Raw genomic sequence first — 24003 nt, forward strand, 5'->3', positions numbered from 1 at the left:
TTTCCAACTGGGAACAGAAGAGGAAGTCACTCTTACAGCTTGAGAAGGACTTGACACACTGTTACTGCTTCAAAGATGGAAAGGATGATATAAGAAGGAAGGTGATTGGCCCCCAAGAGCAGAAAGGGGACCTCAGTTGGCATTCATCAGTGCTACAACCACAAGGCACTAAAATCAGTCAACAACCTAAATGAGCTCAAAAGTGGATTATTTACTCAAGCCTCCAGCATAGTTAACATTTTGATTTGGGCCTGTGAGACCGAGTATAGAAACTAGTCCATCCTACCGAGACCTATAACCCACAGGACTGGGATAATGAACAGCACTGTTAAAAGTTGCTAAATTGGTGGTACTTTGTTACTGCAGCAATAGAAAACTAGTACAGCAGCCAAGACAAACAAGTGTACTGTTTTGAAAAAGAAATCTCTGTAGAAGGAAGCAGAATCTGCTTCTAAAGCCATCTGGCATAAGAAGTGGGTAGACTGAGATCCAAAACTTATTGTACACCTACTACTTGCTGGCGTGAGCTATCATAGGCACCAACTTCCTCAACAAGATTCCTAAAGCACAAGAAGTAAAATCAAGAATCAATAAATGGGATGACAGCAAACCAAAAAGCTTCTTCACAGCAAAGGAAACAGTAGAGAAACTGAAGAGAGAGCCTATAGAATGGGAGAAAAATCTTTGCTACCTGCATCTCAGATGAAGCTTTAATCTCCAAGATATATAAGAACTCAAAAAAAAAAAAAACATAAAAAATAGCCCAATCAATTAATGGGCTAAAGAATTGAACAGACACTTCACAGAAGAGGAAATATGATTGGTCAATAAACTGAAAAAAAGATCAACATCTCTAGCAGTTAGAGAAATGCAAATTAAAACTACACTGATATTCTATCTCACTCCAGTTAGAATGGCAATTATCAAGAATACAAGTAACAATATACTTTGGCAAGGATGTGGAGAACAAGGTACACTCATACATTGCTGGTGGGATTGCAAATTGGTGCAACCATTCTGGAAAGCAGTATGGAGATTCCTTAGAAAACTTGGAATGAAACCACCATTCAACCCAGCTATCCCACTTGTCAGCATATACCCAAAGGACTTAAAATCAGCATACTATACTGACACGGCCCCATCAATTTTTATAGCAGCTCAATTCACAATAGCTAAGCTATGGAACCAACCTAGGTACCCCCTTCAACAGATAAATGGATAAAGAAAATGTGGTATGTATACAATATGGAATACTATTCATCCATGACAATGAAATTATAGCATTTGCCCATAAATGGATGGAACTGGAGATTATCATGCTAAGTGAAATAAGCCAATCCCCAAAAAGCAAAGGCTGAATGTTCTGACATGTGGATGGTAACACACAATAAGCAGGGTGGGTATAGAAGAAAAAAAGTACTTTGGATTAGACAAAGGAATGAAGGGAAGGGAGAAGGAATGGAAATAGGAAAGACAGTAGAATGAATTAGATATTACTTTCCTAATATTCATATAAGAATATGTGACCAGTGAAACTCCACATCGTGTATAACTGCAAGAATGGGAAGTTATACTCCATGTATGTATAATATGTCAAAATACATTCTATTGCCATGTATAAATAAAAATAACAAATAAAAAATTAAAATAAAATTTACGGTTGCATGATGGGAATGCTCTGTTACACTGTGGCATGTTTGGGGTTTACCATCATGATCACATGGCTACCTGGGAGCTGTGGCTGCTGATGCCCACCATCAGAAGAGAGTATTGTACAGCACATCAGTAGCCAGGAAAAGGTCTAAATTCAAAATTTGAAAAATGGTTTTCACTGAATGCATGTCATTTTGATATCATTATATAGTCAAAAAATCATAAATTGAACCATCATAAGTTGGACCATCTCTATGTAAATCCATCCTACTGGTTCTGTTTCTCTGGAAAGCTCTGACTCAATATAATCATTCCCATCTCCTTGGAGCAAGAGGCAACCAGTGTCAGCTTTGCCCAAAAATGTATAACAAAACACTTCCAGGAATAGGGAAATTCTGGGAAAAGTTTTTGTTTTTGTTTTTTCAAAGAAAGAGGAAGTCACACAAGGAGAACTGTCTGTGCCACTCCTTGGGCAAGGCAGTGGGAGGATGTGCTTCAGGGAGCACCAGTCACCAGTAGCCACCAAGTCATCTCTACGTGATAGGCTAACACGCCCAGAAGACAAGACAGGAAGATAAAGAAACTGACTCTCTGGATACAAGCCACATTCCTAGGAGAATTGTGTGAGATAACTAAATGATTGTTAGATGTTTTGTTACTTAGAGTTGAAAGAATGTCTTGCTGTACATAGTACTAATTTAGAATACAATGGGAATTTCTATTGGTGGGGCCTAGATGATTTACTTTTTAAACAAGGACCCAGCTAAAGTCTTAAGTACTCCCATTGTAAGGTCACAAAGCTTCTTCTCCCTGGTCAATGTATCTTCCACTTTTTGGTGATATCAACAAATGGAAAGACATCTGTATTGCTCCCGTGTTACCATATTCCCCACGGATATGTTGATGTTAGACATGCCATAAAATAATAAGGAATAAATCCAGAGAAAACATGCCCATAAGCTTTTTGTTGGCAAATATACACCAGATTGTAAAACCCATATTTGTAAACAAATCAGGAAATATTGGATGTGTAGACAAGAAGGAGCAACCAAAATTGCATTCATTTTTCACGTGGCTTGCATAGGACCTGCTGACAGGATAGCAGCTCTCGGGGTCTCTGAAAATGCTTACCTATATTCATTTATACAACTTTTTATAAATTTGATAATTCTGCATATCAGAACACACCTTAACATACGTGTGTGTGTGTGTGTGTGTGTGTGAATTTAATCTGTTTGTCCAAAATCTTTGACTTCCCACTTAGAATATCTTCTAACTTAGAGTGTCTTCATCCTAACCTTACAGTCATCTGATGTTTCCAGCTTTGGACGTGCTCCTATGCACAGAAAGCTGTGTGCAGGTTCACTGAGGAGTCACGTCACCTCTCTCCTGTCCACAGCCTGCAGCACAATGCATGAACACAGTAGGGGGTGTTCACAATGTCATCTGTAGGATCCCAGAAGACAGGGGTGGTCCCTAACACTTTGGGAACTTGTGTTTTGTGAGGTTACTGGATTATAGCACCATCTCATTCCCTCAGTCAGAATCCAAAATGTTGAAAAGAAAAGTCCATTTCTAAAGATCAGGGGGTAAAACAGATCTCTCCAAGTTTACTCCAGTGTATTTTCTCCCAGGTTCATTTCACAGCTTGCTTGATGTTCTCTTCTTTAAACCTACCTTGAATTCATCTGCTGCATGAGGATTAAATAGAGCAGAGAAATAACTATTTATCCTCAATAAATAATATTCTGCCATTTAAAAGGAGAAAGTAGACAATGAGTTTCTTTCATAAAATTAGAATTCGTGTTCCCTCAAATTTAGAATCTAATATTCTTCTGATGAATATAACTCTCTATTGTATGTTTTACACAGCATGACCCATGTATAGCTTTAATATGCATTCACCGGGAATGCCCAAAGCACAAGTTTTCTGACCTTTTCTTTTTCACTTCATCCTCTTTATATCCCAGTTTGATATTTTGCAGCAAAAATCAGCAGCTCATTGAGCATATGAAGAAATAAAAGTCTGTTTTCTCCAGACTCTCTGAACAGATGTTTCTTACCTTAGGGCAAGCTTTTTATAAACTGAAAAGCAAACAACAAACAAAGGACTCTAAATTCAGTTTTCTACAACTGCTCCAACATCAAAAGGGCTAATTGTTCACCTGGAGGAAAAGAAATCTCATGTAATGAATCAAAGATTTTATTTGAATCTGGTCATCCTCTGCTCATCACTAAAACTGACATATTTTTCCTATAAAAATCACAGTTGCCAAGTCACTTTCAGAAGAATCTGTGGGGGAAATAACCACTTGCTCCTCTATTTCCCCACCCTAGTGGTTTTTACTCCTTGTGCTGTATAGATGAAGAATGAGTCTCTGTGAGCTAGGGTTCCTTTGTTCCTTTGGGGGGAAACCCGGCCACATGCTTCAGGTTGACCTCGCCGACAGCCTCCATTCCCCCATACCTATGGTGTTTCCAGATCACACATCCCTTTGGGGTCTGTTTTGTCCCTTCCACATTCCCCATCTCTACTGTTCAAGTCCTACTATCTCTCTCCAGGCTCAAGGCAGACACCTTCAGCAAATCCCACCACTCTTCTCTGTGCGTCTCATGGACTTGTGTTACAACTACTTTAGTACAAACATTTTATCTTTTAATACATAAACTGGATTTCTTAGAAGGCAGGGACTAAGTTGGGCTAGTTTTGCAACCCAAGATAAGAGACTGAATCTGAGATGCAGTCAATAACTGTCTATTCTCTGACCAACTATCTGACCTGAAATCATCAGAACAATTTCCCACATGGCTTTTGGAAGAAAATGAACCAGAACTGTGATGGAGCAGGCAAATCTGTCTTTGGGCACCATCTATGCCTAGTCCTGAGAAACCTGCTGATACCCCAATGGCCCCAAACTACTCAAGCCTTGTTATTACTTACTAGTGTCTCCTTATAAGAGATCAAGATGGTAGAGAATGGTTGAAGGTGGGTTTCACCCATTTTTTGAGTTCTACGTTTTACTTGTAAAGAATAAGGGCCCAGCTTCATGAAAGTAAAAAATTAAGTCATTTGTTGAATGAATTTACTAATTATGGGCCAGCACATATAGAGAAATGAACCAGTAGGGGCTTCACAGAAGAGGGGTTGTCTGAGCTGAGGTTTAGAGCAAGTAATTCTTGAGCCTTAAGTTTCTCACCTATAAAGCAGAAATATCCACATAAAATCCCTGGGTTGTGCTGATAGTGAAATGAATGATATCTGTCTGTCAAGGTGATATAGACTTAATAGGGCAGCTATCTGGGGAATCTGGGAGAAATAAATAGAAGAGTAATTTAAAGTCTGATTCCATATCAGATTATCCTTCCATTCTCCCTTGTACTCTTTCCATCCTAACTCTCACCAGGCCTGAATCCACACTGTTGGCTAGCCAAGAGGAAAGACTTGAAAGCACACATAGATCAGGATTACAGGGATGGCTGGAGATTTTAAGAGCCAAGAACTGAGGAAAAAACTGGTATTTGAAATAGGTACTGGTAGTTTTCTCAACTAAAGAGTTCTTGAAGTGATGGTGTTAGCTTTTGATACACATCTGTCAAAGTTTAGTCTAAATATTAAATCAACTATGTCTTAAAGAAGTTTTCCACTCTTAACAAATAGCTATTCTTCTTCACAGGTCTGTTGTGTCAACCATTGAGGATTTTTCAGGTGGCTGTTGGCATTTCCAGAGATATTCGTAAGTTAGCAAGATTCTACTACACAAATACTTTCTGCATGAAAATACTGCTCTTTAAGTACCAAATATGTTTAAAAACATAAGCCTAACCTCTAAGGAATTTACCAATCCTAAAATCCCTAAACAGGCATATCTTACTTTACTGTGCTTCTCTTTATTGAGTTTTTCCGATATTGTTTGTGAGTGTTTATATGTGTGTGTGTTTAATTGAAGATTTGTGACAATCCTGTGTCAAACAAATCTACGGGAACCATGTTTCAAATAATGTGATCAATTTATGTCATGTTTTTGTAATTCCCTATTTAAAACTTTGCGTTATTATATTTGTTATGGCAATCTGATCTGTTACCTTTGATGTCACTATTGTTTTGGGGTACTATGAACCACACCCATATAAAATGGTGAACTTAATTCATAAATGTTGTATGTGTTCTGACAGTGCCAACCAGCTATTCCTCAATCTCCCCCTCTCCCCTCAGTCCTCCCTCTTGCTTGAAGTACAAAAATACTGAAATTAGACCAACTGATAACCCTACAAGGGTGTCTTAAGTATTCAAGTGAAAAAAAGTGAGAGGTGTATGGATCTTCCTATCAATCTAGATAGACATCATGGAGTGAAGGAAACTGTTGAAACATGAAAAGCTGAAATCTAGAACTCTTTCACCAAACAGCCAAGTTGTGAGCACAAAGAGAAATTAAGGAAGGAAGAAAAATGAAAGTTCTACTTCAGGGGACACATGAATGATAAGAAAGTAAAATAGCGTTGTGATGATATGGAAAGTTTTAATGGTGTGAATAGAAAAATCAAAGCAGTCGCAACACTCCCTTAAGCCAAAGCCTTTTCAACTCTATGAAGTTTGAGAGAACTGAGGAAGCTGCTGAAGCACAGTCTGGAGCCAGTAGAGGTTGGTTCCTAAGGTTTAAGAAGCCATCTCCATAACACAGAAGAGCAAGGTGGAGCAGAAGATGGTAATGTAGAAACCACAGCAAATTACCCAGAAGATTCAGCTAAGATCACCGATAAAGGTGATTGAACCAGGCAGCAGGCTTTTAATATAGATGAACGGCTTTATCTCAGAAGATTATGCAGGATTTTCATAGCTAGAGAAGTCAATAACTGGCTTCAAAGCTTCAAAAGATGGGCTCTCTTGTTAGTTACGTGCTGCATCAAACCACTAAGTTGAAACCAGTTCTCATTTGTCATACCCAAAATCCTAAGGCCCTTAAGAATTATACTAAATCTTCTCTTCTCATGATTTATAAATGGGACAACAAAGCCCAGAAGTAGCTCTTCTCTTTACAACATGGTTTACTGAACATTTTAAATGTGCTCTTGAGATCTATTTCTCAGGAAAAAAAAAAAAGAGATTCCTTTTAAAATATAACTGCTCATTGATAATGTACCCAGTCACCCAAGAGCCCTCACAGAGATATACAATGAGATGAATGCTACTGTATGCCCACTAACACAAAAGCTATTCTGCAACTTTCAAGCCTTACTATTTAAAAAATACATTTCATAAGGCTACAACTGTCAAAGATAGTGCTTCCTCTGGTGGATATGTGCAAAGAAAATTGCAAACTTTCTAAAAAGTATTTACCACTCTAGATGCCACTAAGAGAATTTGTGATTCATGGGAGGTCAAAATATGAACATTAACAGGAGTTTGGAAGAAGATGATTCCAATCTGCAAGGATGACTTTGAAGGGCTCAAGATTTCAGTGGAAGAAGTAACTGCAGATGTGGTAGAAAGAACATGAGAACTGGAATTAGAAATGGGGTCTGAAGATGTTATTGAATTGCTAAAATTCTATGATAAAACTTAAGTGAATAAAGCATTGGCTTCTTAGGGATAAGCAAAGACTATTTTCTTGAAATAGAATCTGTTCCTGGTGAAGATGTTGTGAGTATTGTTGAAAAGACAATGAAGGATTTAGAATATTATAGAAACTTAATTGATAAAGTAGGGCTTGAGAGGAGTCTGATTTTGAAGGAAGTTCCACTGTGGACAAAATACTATCAGCAGCATGCAGGTGACAGAGAACTCTTTCATGAAAGGGAAACTCTTTCATGAAGAGTCCACTGATGTACCAATCTTCATTTTTGCTTTATTTTCAGAAATTGTAACAACTACCCCAACCTTCAGTAACCACTGTCCTCTTTAGTGAGTAACCACCAACATGTAGTCAAGACCTTCCATAGCAAAAAGATTAAGAAAAGACTGAAGGCCTGGGGGATTGTTAGTATTTTTTTTTAATCAGTACAGTATTTTAAAGCAATATAGTAGTTTTAATATTGGGTTTTTTAGACATACTGCATAATGTGCATACTATACACAACCTATAGCATAAACAAATTTTATATGTACTAGAAACCAAAAAATGTGTGAGACTTGCTTCATTGCAATATCTGTTTCTTTGCAGTATTCTCAAACTGGACCCTCAATATCTCCAAGGTATGCTTGTATTACAATTCAAGGATGGCATTTTGGTAATAAATGTGACAGAAAAATTATTGATAAGGTATAGTAGGCAAGTATGTTCCAACAGGCTTTTCTTAAGTGATGTTGATAAATGTCTCTACTTTTTGAAGAGTTAGTGCATATTCATGGTACAAAATTTGAAAGAAAAAGAATGCATTAAGAAATACATTACCTTGCTTTGATTTTTAAATCCTAATAGGTAAAGGTACAGTGCACTGTAGATTATACACAGAATAACTTAACACAAGAATAAAACAGAACAGAGAGACTATTGAGTAAGTTTTAATTCACAGTTGGGAAAAGAAATGAAATGGACAACTCAGTCTGTAGAAAAGACATTTAGGAGAAGCAAAGTTTAATAATAGATAAAATACGTAGATCTCAATGCTTAGTCCTCCCTATATTAATAGTGAATACTTGCAATAACTACAAGGTAGCTTAATTAATCCAATTTACTAATGAAGATGACATTCATTTTCTTGAGTGTGAATCCCAGTGCATCTTCTTACCAGCTGGAGAATATTAAGTACATTTATTAAAAGTTTTGAGCCTAACTTTCTATATCTATAAAATAGAGATAAACAATATGAGCATATAAGTAAGTTACTGGCCATAGTGTTTGGAACATGAAAGAACATAATAATTGTTTTGTATACTTGATAATTAATAATTGATATTCAATACTTATACTTAATACTTCTAAGTTGTATACTTGAACCAATCAGATCTATGACACAAAATAGCCAAAGAGACCGACTCTAGTTTTACATTCTCATGCTCAAGGTCTAACTCCAAGCTAAGGCATCTCAGCCCTCACCCTCCATGACTGAGGTTTTATTTCTTAGCAAGGAAAATGCAGCCCAAGAATCCCATTTGCCAATATGTATGATCATGTCATTAACATGATTGTGATTAGGTTATAAAGACATCTACTCATGTCAAAAAAAAAAAAAAAGAGAAAAGAAAGTGTACTCTATTTCCATTTTCCATCTCTGATTGCCCGATTCTGTGGGTCTCAACATTCCTCTATTCACTCCACAGTCCCATGAAATATTAATTATAGAAGTTTGTAACCTTCTATAACATGGTTAAACACTTTTCCTGTTAACATAATTAACATGTGACCACTCAGAGGCAGGAAGAAAAACTCTTTTGAGTTTAGATGTTTTCAAAACCAGATTAAATATTAAGCCAATGGGGCATCTGGAAAAAGCACCCAGAACATTTCTTTAAGAAAAGTACTGACCTAAACTTTCTCAGGAATAGCGCTATGTAAGTCAGGAATACTTTGATAGACCCTTAAGGATGAAAGCTAAGCCCTCCAGGGACATTCTGGAGTAATGGAGTAATGCCAGTGTTCAGTTAACTGAGCATTCTGGGGGTTAAAAGGATGGAGGCCTAAGCTGTGTACTACTACCAGACGCAACTACAAGTAAGTGATATAGAAATATTTGGAGATTAAACTTAAAGGGCATCCAGATACTCATAGTTGTAAGTTTACAAAATATTTCCAAATATCATCTGAGATGACACACATAGAATTTGCACTGCATCTTGATCGTGCATGTTCAGTTTCAATCCGCTACAGTAAAGGCAATTTATTGGCACTCTTTCCTCTCTGGAGAGGGAGACATGCCTGGTTTCACCATGGAGAACACAAATTTAGACTTCGTGGTGGGATTCACACACCCCACATCTTGCTATCTTGCTAGTTCCTAGTTCAATTTATACAACTGAATCAAGTACAGCCCACTACTATTAGTTAAAAGTTTATACAAAAAAAAAAAAAAAAAAAAAACCAGTCATAATGTGTGTGGTGGTAAGCTGACTCACAGTGAGTTGTTCTGTTGGGTCTTCATCTGTTTTGCCACCTGGTGGGGTGCTTTCTGATACATATGCAGATAATGACACATCAGTCTTCCAGATAGGTTTGCTTAAGCTGTTAGCCATTAGCTATTAATACGTAGCTTGGTTTATTCCATAGCAAAATCCAATACCTTTATCATTTTTTTGTGCCCTGTCATAAAGACATATAGAACCAGAACTTTCAACTTCACTTGTGAAGCAGAGATTGAACTCAGCAAATGCAATATGAACTGAACATTGAAATTCTGATATTAATTTTTTAATGTAAGGAGATATACTTCTTATGAATAAACCAGGAAGCAACTTGATCACAATAAAACCTTGAGAACACGTGAGTTAGTGTGACTCAAAAAGCTCTGGATAGAAACATCACATCAGGTCCTATCAAGTGGCAAATTCTTATGCTAAGGAAAAGAGCATTAAGCATAAATTTCTGAGCATTGGAAATGTGTTTTTAAAATTGTATTGAAAGGAATATGTACCAAAGAAGCACCAACATATTCCTTTGTAATGATGAAATTTGTCTTAAAATTTAGGTAAAAATCCAGGATATCTAGAAGCAAATTATAGAGAATGCAAAACCTATCCCTCTTAAAGTAGGTATTCAGCTTATTGAGCCATGTGGTAGTAATGGATACAGTGAACTGTTGTTATTTTTGCAGTATCTAAGGGGGAGAGTGTAGATGAATCCTTCCTTCTCTGAAGTGCTTCAGTTCACTATGACAGGAATCAATGTATTCAATCTTATTCAAGATTTCTCTTAGAATCAAGATAACACGTGGATGTGTGGATCAATTTGTGCTGATAGTACCCCCTGCTATATCTGGAAAAATGTCAAGCTTTACTGCCTATATATATTTTTTAAATGAGTTGCTATTTGTATAATACAATATAATGCACTTGCTGTCTATAAAAATGAAGAATGTTCTATCTTTATATAGTAACAAAAATTCCACCAGGAGTTTTTTTTGCTCTTCTATGATTTTTGTAAAGGAATTGGCAGCTGGCCCATCAGCCATTTTCACATAGAAATGAGGTTACTTCCCTCAGCAACATAATTTGTAACAGTTATGAACATCAGTAAAATCCTCTTACTTTCGCTCACCCAAGAGGCTGGTGTTCCTGGGTGCTTATTAATTGAAGGTGAAGGTATACAGTGGTACAAATTGGGATTTATAGTAAGAAAGAATACAAAACATCTTATATATTATTCAAATTCTAGCACAAGAAATAAGACTGTCTTCTAAGTCAGGATATTGCCTTGAGAAAAGGTTTCTCAAATAACTCTTTTCTCCTCAAAAATGAAAAACCAAGCATACTAGAGCTACTGGGGAAACATAAAACCCAATTCTACCCATGATAGTCTTCTATATAAAAGATTATTTTATTGAATTACAACTCAGTGAGTAAATTTTAGCAAAAAGTTATTAGACCTTTCTAGTCAACTTGACGAGCATATCCTACAAATGGCAAATGACGGTGTAGATCTTATGTAATCTGAAATTTTTCTTACTTATATACATCAAACTAAGGACTAGAAATTGATGATGACATGAATATAATTATATCCAAAAAAATTTCCATATTTTTGATATCTTTGAACAAAACTGCAGAATATATTGTTTTATATCACTATAATTTAATTTGTTCTTATTAATTTAGGATTATAATAAACTATATTTTCATTCTACATTTATCCAAAAAGCATGATCTCCTCTCAAAGGTTTGTAATGCATGCTGTATAAGCCTAGTTTGAGAAAAATAGAATGCAATTTTCCCTAAGGTTAAGGGCTGGGTTCAAAATCTAAACCAAGTCTAGCTTTCCAAAGATCTGGTGCTTAAGTTCCAACAGCAGCAATTCAACACAAACTCTGCCATAAAGGTAAGTGAATCTGATGAAGGCCTTCGTTTGCTTTTCATTTTAAACCATGTCTTATAGGTTTTGATAAAATATAATGTATGTTAAAGAGCAACTTGAAAAGCTATGGCCTCACATAATCACTCAATGATATAAAACAAATGTAGTAACTTGGTCTAAATTGTAAGAGCACATGCTGAACAAAATTATTTCAAATAGACATTCTTCTTATGCTCGATTGGATCTTGAAGATGCAACATGTCTGTGTCCAGTGTATTAAGTTGTGTCACCTCACCTGCTATATTCTTCCAATGGGCACTTCCTCAATATCCATTTGCCAGCCTTTTTTGAAAATGTTGGTCCCTACTCCCAACATCTTAGCCTCTCTCTCTTCCTCATTATCCCTCTACTTATCCAGTTATTTTCATGTTCTAATGTGGTACCAGATTCATTTTTAAGGTCTTCTCCATGAGAGGACACAGGTAGTGTGGACAATCCTTACATGAGTAGCATTTTATCAAGAGTACATTGGTTATTAGAGTTGGACAAATTAGAAAGATTGTCTGATTCAAAATTAGTTTTGCTGCCAAGTAAATCTGCTTCTCCTAAGAGGAAAGTCTGTCTCACAGTCACATCCCTAAGTCCCACTGGAATGTGTGAGCTTGCTTCTGGGAAGCAAAGGAACTAGAGTTCTTTCAGATTGCTGCAACTGCTGCAGGTGGCTATAGGGCTCCTCTCTGCCAATTAGATGTAATCATTGCTCAGCTATCTGGGTAAGCCTGGGTGCACACTTCAGCAAACTGGCCACTTTCCTTTCCCCACTCACAGCAAGTGCTCAGAGTAGATTCAGATTTGGATGTATACACTCTTCACAATTTAATTAATAAATCAACAAATATTGCAAGATGTTCTATAATGCTTCACAGACACATCCCTTATACAATCCTATTTCAATCTCCAACTGTCTTGCTCCTGCCAGAATCTCCAAGACACTGCACTTACACCCTGTTTTCAAGTAGGACTATGTCTTTGGACCAGTAACATATCCTTGGGTCACTTGAGTTTATGCCCCTCGATTCACAACCAAAGACCTACCTGAATACTCTCCACCTTGGAGGAGCTCCCAACAAACTCACACCAACTTTACAGAAATAAATCTTTATAGATATAAAATATTCAGCCAATTCCTAATATTTAATGAGACTTAGAGGATACATGCATTTATTTCTGGGGTCTTTTTGACTAACAAACATTCTGGATCAGGATCAGCTCCTGTCAGAGAAAGGAGACAGGAAAGGAATAGAGGTTTGTTCAACGAAGTACCGTTGTCCCTTCATATCTGTAAGGAATTAGTTCTAGGACAACCCCCTCATCCAAAGACACCAAAATCCCCAGATGCTCAAATCCCTGTGTAACATGGCACGGTATTTGCACGTAACTTTTACACAACCCTCCTATAATTTAAAACATCTCCAAATTATATTACCTAATATAATATGAATCTGTATAAATAGTTGTTATACTGCATTATTTAAGATATGAGGAAAAATCTGTACATGTTCAGCATGGATACAACTTTTTTCCTGGTTATTTTTTTCAAATATTTTTTAGTTGTAGTTGGACACAATACATTTTTAATTCATTTTTATGTGGTGCTAAGGATAGAACCCAGAACCTTGTGTGTGCTAGGTGAGCGCTCCACCACTGAGCCACAACCCCAGCCCATCCTAGTTATTTTTGATCTGAAGTTGGTTGAATCTGTAGAAGCAGAACCCACAGATACAGAAAGCTGAATATACTGGAAAGATAAAAGATGACAGCTGGAGATAATGAAAGGCCTAATAATGAAAGCCTGAAGAAGTGAAAGTGGAGAGAGGAAGTGAAGAGTTGAGAAGCTGGGAGGTAGAAGGCAAGTCAACCATTGCGGAGTTATAAATTCAGAAAAAAAATTGCATCAAATATGGCTAGTTATCTATTAGATTATATTTTTTTCCTGGTTCTGGGAAAACAAAATTCTCATTTTTTTTAAAGGGCAGAAATGTCATCAGTTCAAAACACTGAACTTCCTGAACTTGCTTTCAGCTAAAGGTGCAATATGACACCAGAAAGATGTAGAATATCCCTGGAGGCTTTCTTTCCAACCCCAAGAACAGTGCTCTTCCCCTCTGCACTCTCTGCTTCTTCCTGCCCCGTGAGTGGTCCGGTGCTTGCAGACTAGGCATTTGTCTTGCAACTATGAAGAGGAAATCTACAAGACCAAAGACAGAAGGAGCTGGAAGATGGAAGGAATGGAATTCTCAATGAAAGCCTTGTACATGGCATTTTTTGATATTTGAAACAGAGCACATTTCTAACAGATAGAATATGGCACATCTGGGAAGAGACCCACCAGATAAAGCACAATACTCCTGAAAATGTATCTAACAAAATAAAACTATTAGCTACCTCTTGCTAAAATGGTAAGGGACTGCCATTAAATTTCCAGTGAATGAGGGATGATAAATGGAAATTAACCGAGTTACTCATTGTTATGTAAAATGAGCAAAATAATTTATCATTTCTATTTGGGGTTCTGTCTGTGGTATTTTAGAAAACCTAGGAATATAAGAGAATTCCCAAGTTTTCGTACAACCTGAGTCTGCAAAGTGTGTCTATTTTTTCTGTAGAAGATTTTAAGTTCTTCAACTTTAAATAGTACTTCCTTAGGTGTGTTTAGAATCCTCAATCTGGCTGAAAATCATAATGTCATAATGTCAATATCATAATGTCCTAATGTCAATATCAGCAACGTCATAATCCTCTAGGTCATTGAGCCAAAGGATACAATCAAACAAACAATCACAGTCTTACAGTTCAATTCAGCCCCTACTTCTGTGGTTCTTGCATCTTTTAACACCTAGAAATAAATTTAGTACCTGGATAAGGAACTAATACCAATAATGCTATTCACCCTGCAGGTTCCTTAACATTTTGTTGTCTAGGCAGATTGCAATGCTATACACTCTAGGTGAATTGTGAAGAATTTATTATGGACTCTTGAGAATCTAAGAATTGTGTGGCAGCCCAGTTGTTCTGATTCCCAAGTCATGCTGTTTCATAGATTCAAATCTACCTTAGGTAAACTTGGCATTTATAAGTGACCTCTTTTAGGAAATGTGGATATATTTTTGTTAACAGTAATATGTAGTAAAAAAAAATGCTAAGATTCATATCAGAAAAAGGTTTGACTTCTGTTAATTAAAATGCAAACACATTTAAAGTATATACATAATACACAGTTGGACAAAATAAATTTATCAGAAAGAAAATTTTTTTCCTGTTTGGACTCGCTGTTTCAAAACTGCATTAGTTTCTTATTCAAAAATAGATATCAACATAAGTACCATTTATTACATCAGCACTACCAACGCCTTTGTTATCCAGTTTGAAAGAACAGATCAGCCGTCAGTTTCACCTTACAGAAAATCATTTTCTTCTGTTTTGATAGTTGAAATGTTAGAAGGAAAAAGGACCCCGTGGGGCTATGCCCATAAGCAGGAGATGGATGTATTTCAAATGACAGTGCTGTTCCAAGGAGACTGATAGGATTTTTATTCCAAGGATTGGCTCAATAGTTCATTACTGAGAAAGTGTGTTTGATCAGGCAAGACCTTCAAATCTGAGCTCCTCTGTGGTCTGGGGAATGCTAATGACTGTCTGACAGCTTGTCACAGACATTGGATTTTTTCCCTGGCGTCCCTGGCTGGTTTTCCTTTCTGGCGGTTGTGATGCTACGGAGTGCCAAGAGGCACCATACTATGATCTTGAGAGGATTCCGTTACCAGAAAACCTTCTTTCACTGTGATCTCTATATTACATCTCTATTCCAGGTCTCTCTAGAATATATAGTTGCACTAGGATGGATTTAATTTGCATTTGTGTGCTATGTCATCTTTTTTTTCTTACTTTATGAATTTATGCCCAATTTCCCCAGTAGATTAAGTTCCAGGAGGGTCCGATTATCTTTGACACAGAGAAGTTCCCCAGAGATTGTACCTTTGACTTAGTTTATGGTCTTAAGAACAGTGTTTCCACCCCAAACTCTCTTGCAGCCTAGAAAATGTCCTAAATTGAGTGGGAAAGAGGAAGGGATTGGGAAGAAATGAAAACCAATTCAAAGTCACAGTGCACATGGTACCCATCCCTGAAGATGGAAAGGATGCTAGGCAAGAATTCTTTGCCTCTCTGGTCTTGTCTCATTACAGAGTGCCTCACAGAGCTGCTCACCAACCAGCACCAACCACTTTTTTTTATGGGGCAAAATTATCTCATGCACAAATTATAATGATTCTCATGATAGATGATGCCTAAAAAAAATCCTCAGAGGCAATAACAAATTGGAGGTTATGGGGGAGTGCTTCACAAATGTCCCAGCCCAGGGTACAAACTCATGTTTGCTCCAGTTTATGCAGGATTTGAGAGGCTTTGGCTTCCACTTCTTCACCCTCCCTGGAGTATAAAGAGCTATGGTTATTCTAGTTTTTGATGAGTGCAGTTGTCTATGTGAGAATAATTCCAATAGGACTAAGTGATTTTTTTAGACCATGATGGATGGGCATCATTCTACTGGGGTTTATAGGCAAAATATAACCTGCAGTGCAGAGAAAGATGGATATTGTTATTTCTCAGGACCAATACATGTGGTGGGCATCAGAATAGTGAGTGTGAGGGAGTCATATCTCAGTTGATTGTGATAGTAGATACAGAAAACAGTGTATGCAGAAATCAACACTGGGCGGGGCACATACCAAAAGCTGAGGGCTTGATGCAAAGTTTGAGCAGAGCAGAGTATATGGCTAATCTGGAAAATCTATAAAAATGAAAAATGGGACAAGGTAGAACCTCGTTTCTTTTTTAAAGTCCTAAAAACTGCTCATTTTGGGGTTTCTGTTACAGATAATACATAGGAGTGAATAAGGCAGAAAGTGAGACTGAGTATTACATGGGCTAAAACCAAGTGTCTGGGAGTTGAGAATGAGGACCTTTCGTCATGTCCAATGTAGGCAGAGCCAGTGAATGGGAGGCCCAGGACACACAATCAAGTAAATGCCAACTATGTGTTTGGGGGCATTGGGATAACCAGGAGGCTGCTGTTGGAATGTTCATCCCCCTATCTTACCCCAGTGCAGAATATGAGATCTTGTCTTGTTCCCCCCTATCTCCCAGCTCCCAGAGAGCTTGGCATATAACAGGTGCACAACAAATGTTTGCTGAAGAAGTGATTAATTAAACTGGCTAGTATTCCATCTCACTTTCATTATCAGACAGATGAAGAGGCAGCCATTCAGCCCATAAAAATCCATTCCGGATTTGCAAAGCATTAGAAGCCACCCGTTCAGGTAAGAGCAGAAAATCCCTCTTGTGCTTCTTACCGTTTTCTTTTTTCACACCCAACACCACTTATTTCCTTTCCCCTTTATCTGCAAAGAATCTGTTTTGTGCATGTCAAGTCCTAGCACAAGACTTCAGAGTGATGACTCACTTCCTGCCCCATCTCTCTTGAACCACACAGGTAGGTAGGGCATTGTCCAGCTCCTCAACATGAGGGCTCTTCTCAGCACCACCAAGATAACTGGGAGGTAATAACTGGGAGTAATGTTTCCCAGTACAGATAAGGCCTAGCAAAACAGCAGAGTAAAATATGGATGAGGGATGGAGAGGGCCTTCCTGTAGGATACTTTACATTATCCTGAAGCTCATCTATTATTGAGCCATGCGTCAGCCCTGATTTAAAGCCTTAGCTTGCTGCACAACTACATTCAGTAAGGCTTTAGAATGGCAGAGTGACTTCCTACAGGAATACTTATTTTTTTTCCCCCAGTGGTAGATTGTAGCCTTGTCACATTGTCTAGATAATTAGGATTCTACATTATACTTAGGCAGATCTTTTTTTTTTTTTTTTTCAACTTATACCTAAGATCCTTAGCTGCTACCTCCAAACCTTTTTGAAATTAGGCGATGAAAAATAAGCTAATTCTCTATAGACAGCTTTATCCAGAAAAATAAAAGAAGAAGTAGGAAATATGGAGAATTTGCAGTAGGTATGCTTTTGGTTTCCTGAAGTGAATCAGAATTCTTTTAAAATGCAGATAGATTTTTGACAAGATTACAATTGAGATATTATTAAATCACTAGCATGTACCAGATTATAAATTATTTGAGCAATTTTTCTCTCCAGTCCTCATCCTAAGCTTAACATAGTGACTTCATCACAGCCCTCACTGAAAAAGCATTCATTAATCAATGTGACATGAAAATTTGGATAAATTATTCCTATTTTTCTCAGTTTAACAAGAGAGAAACAAGCCAGTAGACAGAGGTGTATATTTGATAGAATATGCAAGTTCTCTTGAATATTTGGAATCTGGCATTTCTGACATGCAGAGCCTGTTAGGATTTAGCATCAGATTTTATGCAGTTAGGTTCTTCTGTGCATCTTACGTTTATCAGTTTGGCATCTTTTTCTCTCGTGCTTTTTACTGCAATACTCATGCATCTTATTAATGCAGACAGATATTTTTAAAAAGTGGAGGAATAGATTACCTCCATGGTCAGACTAGAGACGGTGGCAAGAGAGGAGGGAGTTCCTTCTGAATGACTAGATCCATTTTGATTTGCAAGAGGATTCTCTCCCCTGACTGTCTCTTCTACTCCATCAGCTATGCTGACAGAAAGTATTCAGAACAATATACGAAAATTCAGAAATAAATATACCAGTGGAAGAAAGGACGCATGTAGATGCCTCTTTTTCACTAAGAGTTTGTTCCTTTGGTGCTTTTACTTGATCCCATCCCACACTTTAGGGAATTGTGGTTGAGGACTTGGCCCTAATTATAAGATTCTGGCTGTTGAAGCTGTTGTTTATGCCTGAACAACTACTCAGAATATCACTGTAATTACACATCTGCCACTTTGAGCTCTGCAAAAATAGGAGCATGACATAACTGGGAAAGGTTAAAAATGTGCTGGTATCTCATTATAATTTCTATGTTTTAAAATTATTTTATTGCAATATTAATATCTTGAAGGCATAAAATTCTTTGAAGTATCCTTATGTATACTTTCTCCCCCTGAGAATGTGTTGTAGGCCTGATGGTTACCATTATAACCAATTAGATACTAGAAAACAAGCAAAATGTTGTGTTGCTCACTGTCTTCTCTCTGTGCCATGCTCTCTGCAGGACTCCTCTCACAACATGTAGGCCCTAACCTCTGACGTAGGTAGAAGACTGACAAATCATTATCTCTAATATGGACTTCTCTTTAGAGCTCCAACCCCACCCACTCCTGGACATTGTCCATTGATATCACACAGGTATCACAAAATTAGTATTTGAAAACTGAACTCATCCTCTTAACTCTGAACTTGTGCATCATCCCCTGCTACCCAACCAGTCACCCAGGCCAGAGTCCCATGCTACAGCCCTCCACCTCCATGCCTCATCTTAAATATCTTTTCTATGCGGCTTCTCCTCCTCTTATTGTCACTGTATAGTCAGCCCTACCTAATCTCTTCCATGGACCACTGAGATTATGTCCTATTTTTTTCCCCCCACTTCTAGTCAAGACTAATGCAATTCTTGGATACCAGAATGAGATTTTTAAATCACATGGGTGAAACTGTTATTTTCCTATTTAAAATCTTTAAGCAACTTTTTGTGGCCTGTAAAACTATGTCCTAATTATTTTAGATGGTATATATAATCCAACCCTTGCCACCTCTCCAACTTCAGAGACTACAAGTTTCATATATACCCTACATTGTAGTTCACAGAAAGAGCACATAAGCTTTGATTCATATCTCTACTGTTCATAGAAATCCATGTCACTCCATTTATAAAACATTCTTAAAATGACAAAATTATAGATAACAAATCAGTACGTTCTAGGGGTTAAGGAGGGATGCAGAAGGCAAGTGGGTACAGTCATGAAACGGTATTGAGAAATGTTTTGAATGTTAACTGCTCAATTTCAGTATCCTGATTGTGATATTGTGCTGTTTTGCAAGGAGTTATCACTGGTAGAAAACTGGAATCTCTCTTGCTTTCTGCAAGTTCTTATATCTGTACACAAATTTATAATTACCTTAAAATTAAGTTTAATGAAAAACATGACTGACACATTATACTAAATATATGTTGGTTTGACCAAATATTTCCAGGATTATTAAAAACGGACTTCTAGTGCCTTAGTCTGTTCCTGTTACTATAACAAAGGGCCTGAGACAGAAGAACATATAAACAATGGAAATGTAAATGAAAGCTTGGTCCTTGTCTTCCACACCAATCCTATAATGAAGACAAGGTCTTGAGAAAAAGGAGAAAGAAGGTTCATTGGTTGGCTAGCAAAGAAGAAACACAGGGGATTCCTGTCGCAAAAGCTGTGATTCTACCCAACAGCAGGAACAGGATGCTTTTGTAGAGGTGATTCAGAGAAAATGAGATTAGGGAGGAGAGATCAGGAAGGAGAAGATTGGGGAAAAGAAGATCAGAGAGGAGAAGTTTAGGGAAAAGAAGACAGGGAAAAAGAAAAAAAAAAAACATGTAAGTTTCAAAGCCACAAGGGATATAGTCAAGGCATCAAGTGAGCCCATTTCAGAAATGCACCGTTTACAGTCCCTGGGCTGAAATCCAAGATCAAGTATCAGGTGCTGGTGTCTGGCAAGTCCCTATCCCTCCTTCCAGGATGGTGCTTTATTGTGGTATCCTCACCTGGCAAAAGGGCAAGAGGGCTTAGTTCCTTTCAGCCTTTTTATAAGGCTGCTAATCCCATCTAAAATGCCCCACTTCTTAGTGCTATCACATTGACAATTGAGTTTCAACATATAAGTTTCAGGAGGACACGTTCAGACCCTAGCACTCATAATTTCCTAGCTTTTTGTGATTTACATGGCCTTAATTCTCCAAAGTCTCAATTTACCTCCTGTGTATAGCGAGAGACAATATTTTCTAGCAAAGCTTCCCCATTACTTGCTGAGGCAACCAAATATCCCAAACATGCTATAAAAGCACAAAGACATTGGTTAGTAACCCCTGGGCTGCTCACCTCTGGTTCTGAGCAGCCTGCCCCAGTGTGCTGAGAAGCTATTATAATTTTCTGTGTGGGTGGTGACATGAAAAGAAGTTCTGCCTTATTGAGCCGTTTGGAGGATTAACTAAGATGACAAATATAAAAATCCCAATGCAGGGTCTGGACTATAGAAGGCATTAAAAAACATGTAACTGATTAGGAAATATTTTTCCCCTGCAAAAGAAGGGATTTAAATTTATGTCCATTTACCATATATCGGGGACTTTACATAACAATTCAAATCTCACAATGATTTTATGAATAGTATAAAATATAAATAGCATTTGATCCACAAAGAAAGTAAGTTTGGGAAAGTTCATTAACCTGTTCTTCACAGCCCATAGTGAATGATTAATCCAGTAATTGAACCCAGGGGTTTTCATTCTAGAGCCCAATTCTTCACAAGGCAGATCTCGAATGCATTGATGAATTCGTTAATTAATAGGATCTTGGGAGGTGGTGTAGGAGGCGGGGCCAACTTGGAGGCTGCAGGTCATTGAGGGCATGCTCTAGAAGGGTATATCTCGTCCTTGGCCTGTTCCTCTTTCTCACAGAGCTGCCCAGTCATCCTGAGGGAGCAGTTTCACTCCACCCTGTGCTCCCTGTGCTCCCTGTTTTCCTTCACCACAGTCACACAGATAATGGAGTCAAGTGACCATCTCTAGACCATAAGCCAAAACCTTTAAAGTTGTTTATCTCAGGTATTTTTAAAAAATTTATCTATTTATTCTAATTTGTTATACATGATAGCAGAATGCATTTCAATCCATAGTACATATATAGAGCACAATTTTTCATGTCTCTGGTTGTACACCAAGTTGAGTCACACCGTTCGTATCTTCATACATGTGCTTAGGGTAATGATGTCCATCTCATTCCATAGTCTTCCCTACCCCCATACCCTCTCCCTCCCCCTTTGCCCTATCTAAAGTTCTTCCATTCCTCCCATATTCCCACCCCCACCATCTCCATTATGGATCAGTCACATATCAGAGAAAACGTTTGGTATTTGGTTTTTTGGGATTGGCTTACTTCACTTAGCATAATATTCTCCTACTCTATCCATTTACCTGCAAATACCATGATTTTATTCTCTTTTAATGCTGAGTAATATTCCTGTTCCAAGAAACCAGTTTCCCTATCTATTCATCTACTGAAGGGCATCTAGGTTGGTTCCACAGTTTAGCTATTGAGAATTGTGCTGCTGTAAACATTGATGTGGCTGTGTCCCTATAGTCCTTTGTGTATAGACTGAGGAGTGGGATAGCTGGGTCAAATGGTGGTTCCATTCCAAGTTTTCCAAGGAATCTCCATACTGCTTTTCATATGAGTTGCACCAATTTGCAATGTATGAGTGTGCCTTTATCTTAGGTATTTTGCAAGAGCAACAGAAAGCTTACTTACTGGTAAGTACTATTGTTGAATGAAAAACCTATCTTTGTATTGTAGGGAAGCAGAATATGTTAGCCTAAAATATGCCAGTTTTGCTCAAAGATTATCCTGAGTTGCAAACAAATAGTAGAAAGAAAACAATCCTCTTCTCTCCCGCCATTTGCCTAAAAGCAGGCCATAAAGTTCCATTTGTAAAAGTGGTTTCTCCTCCTGTAGAGGAAGGGTAGGAAAGCTCAAACTCTTCATCACTGCTGACAACTCTAGACTCTTTCCAGCCTAGAGATGGCACAGAGAAGAATCTCAGCAACAAACTTTACTTTTCAACCCTATCTTTCATTCACATCTCTCACACTTTTACCCCTCCGCAGTGTGCCCCCACCAGAAACCCAAACCCTTCCTTGTCCTCCACAATTTTTGCTAAGTTGCTACATAAGCCTATGTCCTAAACACCCATTGAAATACAGTTTCTCCCACATGTGCCTGTGCAGCATGTGCTAATAATGTTTCTCTCCTATTAATATGTCCTTTATCAATTTAACTTCCAGGGTTCGAGTTTGGAACCTAGGATAGTAAAGGAAAGGTTTCTTCTTCCACATACACCTCCCAACTATAATACAATTAGAGAGTTAAAGAGTAGGTAAGACTCAGGGTAGGTAAGATGCTCACAGGGCTTCATTTCTATTACCAAAATAAATGCACTACCAATAACCTAAGTAATATTTTACATACTATTAGTAAATAGCTCTTTAGCCTAAGGTAACCCATCATATTCTTTGGGAAAGAAAATTGGTAAGATTTTGAAGTGGTTTGTCTCTCAAAGTTTCGTGTGTTGAAGGTTGATCCTCAGTGGGGGATGTGAGAGGTCCTTATGTCACTGGGGCACTGCCCTCAGAAGGGATTATGATAGCTTTCCTGGGGTACCTGAGCCCTCATATGAGTGAGTTGTTACAAGGTCAAGCCCAACCCCTGAATTGCTGTCTGGCTTCCTGTTGGATATCCGAGCTCTTCCTCCCTCATGCACTCCTGCCAACTGCCATGAGGTGATATAGTCAAGAGGGGCCCTTGAAAGAGACAGCACTGTGTTTTGGGGGTTTTCAGCCTTCCAAACTGAGTCAAAACAAACTTCTTTGGTCAACTAGTTGATGGTGTTATGATAGTAGCAACAGGAAATGTTGTAATACAATCTACAAGTAGTTCTCAGCTCAGAAGGTTACAGGCTTATCGCAGGGAGAAACTAGCAGAGGGAGGAAGGCAGAACCCAGGAGGAAGTCCAGTGCTCTAGTGCTTCCTGACCACCAGAGTTCCTAGAACAGGCACAGGAAGACTTGACCACTTTGGAAGTATTTATTCAATGCAGGTACCCTTCCTTTCCATCTGTTCAATGATACTCATGGCTTATACAGGCTAAGTGGCATTTTCTAAGAAATAACAGAATATTCAGATTAATAGACAATAGACCGAAAGAGGAGAGGGTGATCTGTGCAATTTTAAAGTGATAATAGCTAAATAAGATATAATCATCAACTTAATGATGAGGACTTCCATGAATTACCATAAAATGTTGCTTTGGATATAGTGACTAAGACAGCAGCCCTCTGCTTTCCCTGTCAGAGGAAAACATATTGGTTTGGCAAATGTTTTATTCACTATCAGTTGTGTGATTTGCAATAGACACTTTCCTACCCTTGACAATGAATTCAACACAATCTCATTGAGTACCTACTGGGTATAAGGCCATCTTTTAGGCCTGAGAAATAAAAATAAGTCTCAGTACTTTCTCTTAAAGACAATAAAAAGGAACACATGAATGATACATAAATTATTATAATCTTTGCAGATTAGGATGTGTGAGCACATCTCATCCAACTGGAAAAATTTTCTCTTACATTTGAGATGACACTGGAAGGTA

General features: G+C 37.8%; 1 long non-coding RNA gene across 2 annotated transcripts in view; it reads left to right on the forward strand.

Moving 5' to 3' along the window:
* The window catches only part of LOC107144594, a 72122-nt gene that overhangs the window by 7490 nt on the left and 40629 nt on the right, over positions 1–24003 (forward strand). The window contains exons 2-3 of one of the 2 annotated variants that reach the window (XR_007341519.1): positions 5328–5387; positions 7812–7843. This is a non-coding gene — a long non-coding RNA (uncharacterized LOC107144594). Of the gene's footprint in view, positions 1–5327; positions 5388–7811; positions 13198–24003 lie in introns of those variants that run through there. The other variant, XR_001503816.2, reaches the window with a different exon arrangement.

This window comes from Marmota marmota, unplaced genomic scaffold (assembly GCF_001458135.2).
Source record: "Marmota marmota marmota unplaced genomic scaffold, marMar, whole genome shotgun sequence".
Taxonomy (NCBI): domain Eukaryota; kingdom Metazoa; phylum Chordata; class Mammalia; order Rodentia; family Sciuridae; genus Marmota; species Marmota marmota.